Below are 8,751 nucleotides of genomic sequence, written 5' to 3' on the forward strand. Positions count from 1 at the left end.
GCAAAATTAGCATTGTGATGAGGATCTCTAATCCAACATTTAGCACCGAAGACTTTGAAATAACTCACATTGGGTTTCTTGTCAGTGAGGAGTTCATAGGCAGTCTTCTTGAAGAATTTGTGAAGATATACCCTGTTGATGATGTGGCACGCAGTATAAATTGCCTCAATCCAGAAGTGAGGAGGCGTCTTGTACTCATCAATCATAGTTTGAGCCATCTCAACAAAAGTTCTGTTCTTGCGCTCCACGATGCCATTCTGCTGAGGAGTATAAGGATCAGATAACTCATGAGTAATACCGAGTTCATTAAGATAGTCATCAAGACCAGAATTCTTGAACTCAGTTCCATTGTCATTTCTGATGTGCTTGATCTTCACACCGAAGTTGGTTGAAGCCCTCGAGGAAAATCGTTTGAAGACTTCCTGCACTTCATGTTTGTAAGTAACAATGTGTACCCATGTGTATCGAGAGTAATCATCAACAATAACAAAACCATAGAGAGATGCGTCATTTGTGACAGCTGAGTAATGATTAGGACCAAAGAGGTCCATGTGAAGCAATTCGAATGGTCGAGTAGTGGTCATGATAGTCTTCGCTGGATGCTTAGTCTTGGTCATCTTTCCAGCTTCACAAGCTCCACACAAGTGATCCTTGAGAAATTTGACACTCTCAATGCCAATGACATGCTTCTTCTTCGCAAGCGTGTGCAAATTCCTCATGCTTGCATGACCAAGTCGTCGATGCCATAGCCAGCCTTCTGAAGCTTTTGCAAGTAGGCACACGGCTGGTTGCGGTCCTGTAGAGAAATCAACAATATACAAGTCTCCTCTCCTAAAGCCTTCGAAGACTTTGGAATTGTCAGCTTCCATAACCACAACACAACGATACTTGCCAAAGACAACAACCATGTCAAGATCACAAAGCATTGAGACAGACATAAGGTTGTACCCTAAGGACTCGACAAGCATGACTTTGTCCATGTGTCGATCCTTTGTGATTGCAACCTTACCTAGACCCAACACCTGACTTTTGCCTTTGTCAGCGAAGATGATATGCTTCAGATGAGATGGTGATAAAGGAGCATCCATCAATAGATTCTTGTCACCAGTCATGTGATTTGTACATCCACTATCGAGGACCCACTCAGTGGCTTTGGGTTGATCATCCTGCAGATGAATTAGTGCAGCTTACGAACTTCATATGCTTCATCAGTGAAGAATATGACATCACAATTCATCAGACCAATTTCATCAAGCAATGCAACAGTTAAAACAGTATGAGGACGTGAGAAATGAAAGTTCATTTCTTCATGATTAGCCTGCGTCCTTTCAGGCACTTTTCAGGTCTCCAGCAAATTCTTCAGACATTTGAGCACGTCTGGAGACCTGACCCTGCATAAGAGATTAGTTCTTTTTCTTCACCACCCACATCTGAAGGGGTGGCAAAGAGTTCATCACTCTGTGAGCTCCATATGAGAAAGGTGGCATAGAAGCCAATCCATTTCGTTTCATATAAGAGGAGTTAGGGTAAGCATATGAATAAGCAGAGTAATTCTTCGAGGACTTATGAACATAATTATTAGAAGAATAATGCTCATATTCATAGCCCTTAGCTCTTCCCTGCGAAACAGAGTTGTTAGCACGATGATGTACATATGAGGACTTTGATCCTTTTGAGGAATTTGATCCATGTGAGGAATTTGGTCCGTGTGAGGACTTGGATCCATATGAAGAATTTGGTCCATATGAAGAATTTGATCTAGGATTCCTATTCTTCACAGGTGGTGCCATGAGGGCATTCACCTGAAGACTTTCAAGGCACCTTTTGGGAACCCAGATTTTCTTCATAGGAGAACCGTTCCTGCAGTTAGTGACAACATATCTAGCAAATACTTCACCATTCTGATTTTTGAAAAGTTTATAGTTGGAGTCAAAAGACTCATCAGAAGAATGAGAAGATTCACATGTAAAGCCAAATAAATTAGATGGATCAACTGGAGGTCCCTTTGCAGCAACCCATGAGGTTTTGGGGTACTGCTCTGGCTTCCAATATGTACCATCAGCATTGAGTTTTCTCTCAAAGGCAATACCCTCTTTCCTAGGGTTCCTGTTGATGATCTGCTTTTTAAGCACATCACAAAGAGTCTGATGCCCTTTGAGGCTTTTGTACATGCCTGTCATGTACAATTCCTTCAGCCCTGCATCGTCAGTGATACTAGCAATGTCCTCAGATGAGGAATTAGTGATAGCAGAGACAGGTGAAGAATTTGTAACATTAGAAGCATTTGAACATTCAGGTGAAGAATTAGCAGATTCACGTTCAATGCATTTCAAACATGGAGGAACAAATTCTTCCTGAGCAGCGCTGATTTGTTGAGCAAGTAAAGAATCGCGCCCCTTCTGAAGATCTTCATAACTCACTCTTAGCTTCTCAAGATCTTGCTTTCTTTGAAGAAATTCATAAGAAAGCTTCTCATGATCAGATAAGAGAGTGTTATGTTGATCTTGAAGGGTGTCATACTTAGTATGAAGTCTCTGAAGACTTTCAGCCAAAGCTTTTGACTGATCCATTTCTTCACCCAAAATATCATCGCTCTTATTTAGCATGTATTGAACTTTTTCCAAAGCTCTTTGTTGTTTAGTGGCAAGGGAAGCAAGTTTGACATAGCTGGGTCCAAATTCATCACCAGATTCATCATCACTTGACTCGGATAGGTAGCATTCAGTTACCTCAGCACTTTTTGCCATAAGGCATGATGAAGAGGATGATGATTCTGGTTCGAATGTCATCGCTTTGAGAGATTCCTTGAAGTCCTCAAACCAAGGATCATGACGGGTTCGATGACCTTCATAGACCTCAGAGAGACGGTCCCAGATAAGCTTCGCATGATTGAGATGCATGATGTTCCTGAACTGATTTTGAGACAGACAGGAGCAGATGACGTCCTTCGCCGTGAGGTTGAGAAGAGTGTACTTGCGAATGTCATCAGCTTCCGCCGTCTTGCACAGATCGGTAAGACCAATCTCAGTGACGGTCCACAGTTCGCTGTTCATCGCCATGAGACTTGCATATTCGATGTAATCTCAATTTGAATAATGTAGTCCCCAAGTGCCGGGTCATAAGCCTGCAACGACTCGGGACTATTCCCTCCATTGTAAAAATAAATCATGTCCATTAATAAAATAATGATCATTGCGCTGAAGCGACTTTGAAGACCTCCATCATAATATTGGATATTGAAAACCATAATAAAAATCCAGCCATGTTGGCTATTAAAGATTTGAATAATATAATCTGGTTTGGAAAACCTCAATCATTCAATATCATAATGAAAATCCAGCCAACTTTGGCTATTTAAAGATTAAAATACCTTATCTGTTGACAAGTAAATCCGGAGTTTTAAATACCCGGCGGCTCTTGGCCGATGGCGATTTAATACGCCTCCATTGTAAGTCGGAATTTTTATAACCCGGCGGCTTATAGCCTTTGAGAAAATCCAGAACGGATAATCATTTTGAAGCATCAATTTTAATGATGAGCTTGGACTTAAGCATTTGTATAAGTCATAGTTCTGCAAATCCTGCACAGAGTTTAAACAACATATGCCCTGGCGACTTAACATCAAAAGCCAGGGCCGGCTTAAACATAATCATGTATAAACAATATTATACCTGTGATATTGAATCGTACTGCCGGCTTATGATACCTGTGCAGTAAGAGTGATAACCCAATCTTTAGAAGCCAAAACTTCCAAATGTTTATGACTGTCATATACTGGCGACTTATCATCCAAAGTCAAGCCGGGTTAAATAGAAACCACTCATATATGCTTCAGATATGATCAAAAAAGTCTCAAGCCAAAATCAAAGATTGTGATTGCGAAAAACTTACAGGAGACAAAAAAAGTTTTGAGGCTTCTGATTTGAATACGATCAGAAAACCGTTCCAAAGGGGTTAAGCTAAGATTCGAATACGATCATATAGCCCCCAGTGGCTTTGGCATTGCCGATCAAGAGGGTACCGACAGCTATGTTCTCTTTGGTTCGAATACGACCTATGTTTGAACAGGAAGCCCCCAAATGACCTTGAGAGTTGTTTAATGATGCTGATTCGAATACGATCCACGTCAGACCCAAAGGGGTTGAGCTATGATTCAGATATGATCAAGAAGCCCCCTAGTAGGTTTTGCAGCATGCCAATCAAAAGGGTATCGACAGCTATGTTCTCTTTGGTTCGAATACGACCTATGTTTGAACAGGAAGCCCCCAAGTGACCATATAAGTTTTGGCATTGCGCCGATCAAGAGGGTACTGACAGGTATGCTCGATGACCAGGAAGCCCCCAAGTGACCATAATAAGATAAGACGTAAGGAGGGATACCCATGTTTGAACCGCGCATCATGGCAGCAAGCTCTTTTTGGCACCCTTTAATCTTTCTGAGAACTCGAACTTGCGAGAGATTAATTCTTTTTGAACTAGAACTTTAAACCGGATTTGAAAGCTTCAAAACTTTGTGAGAGATAAATTTACCTTGAGCCGGATTTTGAACCGGATCTGAGAGCTTCAAAGCTTTGTGGTAAATAAATTTCCCTTGAACCGATTTTTAAACCGGATAAAAGAGCTTCAGTGCTTTGTGGGAGAGAGATGTCTCTTGAGCCGGATTTTTAACTGGAATCCTTTCTGATGACCCGAAACTTCTTCATTGAGCCGAGATTTTGTAACTGTCATATATTTTAAGCCGGAAATTTTCTGACGGCCTTTAAATTTTCATCAATATAGCAGTAGCCTCCGGGACCGGGTTATCTTTCCATCCATCGTCCTGGGGTTCTTAAATTTGCTGAAACTGGTAAGATTTGCTGAGTCATGTCATCGCAGCCCCCGAGTCTTAAGACGACTCGAGGAGTTGTCTTGAGATTCTCCGTATTTGAACGTAGCAGAAAGTATATATCATTGGCGTTGATAGCGCGATGTGAATTCATAGAATGTTGAGGTGACTGCGGCGGGTTATAAATGATCCCGTATGAGCCGTGTCAGCAACTCGGCCAATGGTTCCTTCCAACTGGCTGTTTGAAGTTAACCAAACTGTAATGGTGGCGACTTGTGCGCATGCCCATTGAGCCATCCAGTGCAGACGGCGGCTGATAATACATGATAATTGCCTCCAATTTGTTGGTAGAAAACCGGGCTTCCCAAGCAGTGACTTGCTCATACTCAATAAATAGCTCATGCAGGCAGGTGCGGCCCGGTGTGTTGAAGTAGACCAAGCCGCGAGAAACGGACGGTAAAGACGACCGCAATGTCAGAGGCGATATAGACAGATTAGTCGGCCATGGTGTTGTAAGCCGGTGCAGACAGGCGAGCCAATCGCAGGCACGGTAAACCAAGCGGACGGGCGAGTCAATCATGTAACACCCCAAAATTTTGACCTTGTTTTATTAATTAAAATTTTGCCAGGAAATTAAATTTTATATTTTTCTGGATTTATCTTTTGATTTCAGAACCCCTCTTCTCTTTAATATTGTGGGTTTTTACCTCAAGTGGAACCTTTCCAAAAGTATTATTGGACTTGTATGCCCTCTCAATAAAACAATTCTTTATCAGTGGATTTATTTGCATAAGTGTTTTTCCTGAGCTTTATTCTTTTAAAATGATTTTTCATAAATTTGGAGCCTCTGTTGCACTGCAACCATTCGATTAATGCATTTAAAATTTTCACCAAAATTTGGGGATGTCATGTGATGTTTCCACATCACTTTTATGCAAAAATATCTTTTGGTCATTGGATATTTTGAGCTCTACACAAAATTTTCAAATCTGGTCCAGTAGGTATTTTTGCACTACAACCTATTTAAATTTGTCTTTAAAAATTCTTCCAAGTGTTTGGAGATGTCAGTAGATGCATATAATTCAACTTCATGCAAAAACCCATGAGTGCTCTTTGAAAAATTTGAGAAAATCATCCTCATCTTCATTCTGGTCCAGCTTAGTGAGTTGTACTGCAACCCTAAATTATCTTGCTCTAGTAACCATGAGCTTTTTCCTATTTATAGACCACCCTGCAAAACCCTTAAGTCCAGGAGAGTGGACCCATTGGAGGATTTTAAGTGCATACAATAAGGCCTCTTTCTTTCTGTCCAAAACTGAAGGTTTGCAAAACTTGCACTAGCAAGTTTCTGGTTTTGCCCAAATGATCTTACCATCATCACCTACATCTAGGGAGATCCTGATCTGGAGATTTTGGCCACTCCATGAGTTGTCTAGAAGCCCTTGTCATTTTGTCAAACACTTGGTGTGCATAGTCAGTTTTGACATGATTTTTAGTTTACACTGTGTACTTAATCCACTGACCCAACAACCTTGTCCACTAAGATCCTAGCTACTCCTAACCTAGGTCTGCTAATTGCCAGCCTCACCCAAGCCCTGTGGCATGCATTGGCATTTTGCCGAACAGTTGGCGTGCACGCTCCGGGTGCGCCCAGAGCGCGCGTTTTGCACGTGCGGGCGCCCGAGCCGCCGCGTCGCACGGCCGCCTCCCCGCGCCCGCTCTGGCCTCTCCCCACTCGCAGCCAGCACGCCCGCCCCTCCCTCGCCGCAGAGCCGCCCCTGGCGCCCTACAGCGCCGCCGTCAGGTCGGCCACGGCGGTTAGCGGCCGGCCACAGTGGGCTCCTGCCATGGACGGCGCCGCCCGAGCCGCAGCAGCGCGCCAGCTGCCCCCTTGTACAGCCCGAGCCTATCCTCAAGCCCGTCTGCTAGTGCTCGTCGCCGCCACGTCGCCCTGGCCACTACAGAACGGCGATTCGCCGTCGTTCTTATCCACCACCGCGGAACCAACCTCGTTGCGCTATAAAAGGAGGCCCCCGAGCTCCTCCGAGCACTCATGCGACCCCGTGCCATCCCCATAGCACCCCCTCCGCAAGCAATCGGCGGTTGGTAGCCGTCTTCCCCGACTCCGGCCGGTTCGGCCGCCGCCGCCTTCCGGTGTCGTTCGTCGCAACCAGACCCTCCCCCGTCCATCCAACACCACCCCCCGTTTCCCCATGATCTTGCGGAGCTATCCAGCACCTCAGCCTCGATCGGGAACCACCGGAGCCCAAACCCCCAAAATCACCCGAAGCCTCCTCCGCCACGGAGCTCGCCGCCGGCAACTCCTTCCACCCCCGACGACCCAACGACCACCAGGAGGACCGCCCTGGAACCACGGATCCATCCCCGCCCTCGGATGCCATCGAGGAGCACCGTTCGCAGGCGAGGATCGCCGGAGCCCCCGCCTCGGCTCGGACAGAGAAGGAAGAAGGCGGGGGACTAGTCAAACCTGACCAGTGGGCCCGCTGGACCCACTGTCAGTGACCCAGCCCCGCCACCACGTGTTTAACTGGACGCGTAAACCCCTGAAGTACGTCTCCTCTACTTCGAAAACGTATTTTCCGCCGAAACGTTTTCTTTTTCTGATTTTATTAAAAACAGAACTTTGACTGGCTATATCTTTTTAAATAAAACTCCAAATGAGTTGATTCTTTTTCCTACCTCCCTCAGATTTCATCTAGTTTATTTTAAGATTTATTTCAAAAATATTTAGGACAACTTTTTGTACTGTTTTTAAAATATATGTATTTGAATATTCTTTTAAAATAGGAAATGGAGAGAGAAGAGAACTTTCAAAAGTTTTGGAATGCACCCTTCCTCTCCACAACCTGAAGGCAAGCATTTTGAACCCTGGCATAATATTTTTTTTGTGTGTTGTTTGGTACGGTTACAACACCACCTTGACATGGAGCATTTGTTATTTTATGTGACGATACGATCATATGCGTGAGTGCATAATGAGATTCTTTGCTGTTAGAAATGGATATGCTGGTGATAGTGATCATCCTCGTATGCTTTCCATGCATACCGGAAGGAAGCCGGGAAAGTCTCTGTCTTGGGTAGACACGAGCCTGTCCCTGGTTCCTCGTTGAGACGAGTGTGTCCGGTATGGCATGATGAGGCATGATGAGTGGTGATTTTGTCTGTTAGTTGAAGTATATTGGGTATGCTAATCATACAGGGAATACTTGGACCTACTGAGTCGGCCGTAGATCGAGTCTTGTTCCAGTAACCCCCATACTTGTTCGTACTACCACTTGTCCCTGCCGCAGGTAGGGTACGGTTCAGTAAGTTGTCAACCCCGTCCTAGCACACACCGTACAGAGAGGCCATGGTGGAAGATACCGGATGCATTCGGTAGGCATGCCACCTGGTCCGGGGGCATGGGTGTTTCCGGTTGGGACCGAGAGGGGGGCACCCCTTAGAGCGCGTGATATAAATTTGATCCCATGCTAAGTCGAGGTTGTAGCCTCCCCACTTAGAGTTTTGCTTGACAGGTGTCGTGGGTGATTCCAGACGCCGGTAAGTTAAGCTGGTGTGTGCGGGTCAGGTGTGTTTTCAATTAAAAGACCGAAGACGGAATTAGTCCCGATGGACTAAAGATATCCGTTACTCGTGGGTAAAGAGTACACCCTCTGCAGAGGTTAAATCCATTCGGATAGCTGTGTCCATGGGTAAGGACTACAGCCTGAGATGGGTCTAGTGTCAGTCTTAGTGTTGGTCTTAGTGTCGATCTTCGTAGGAGAAAACTGTTAGACCAGAACTTGGATCGTGACTTGTGACTCGTGATGATTATGATTATTATTTTACAGACTAACCCATTATAGTATTTGAAATATTGTGTATCCCTGGGATGGTTCTACCTCCTGGATACTCCTTGTGATTAT

The sequence above is a fragment of the Aegilops tauschii genome, chromosome 1 (assembly GCF_002575655.3).
Source record: "Aegilops tauschii subsp. strangulata cultivar AL8/78 chromosome 1, Aet v6.0, whole genome shotgun sequence".
Taxonomy (NCBI): Eukaryota; Viridiplantae; Streptophyta; class Magnoliopsida; order Poales; family Poaceae; genus Aegilops; species Aegilops tauschii.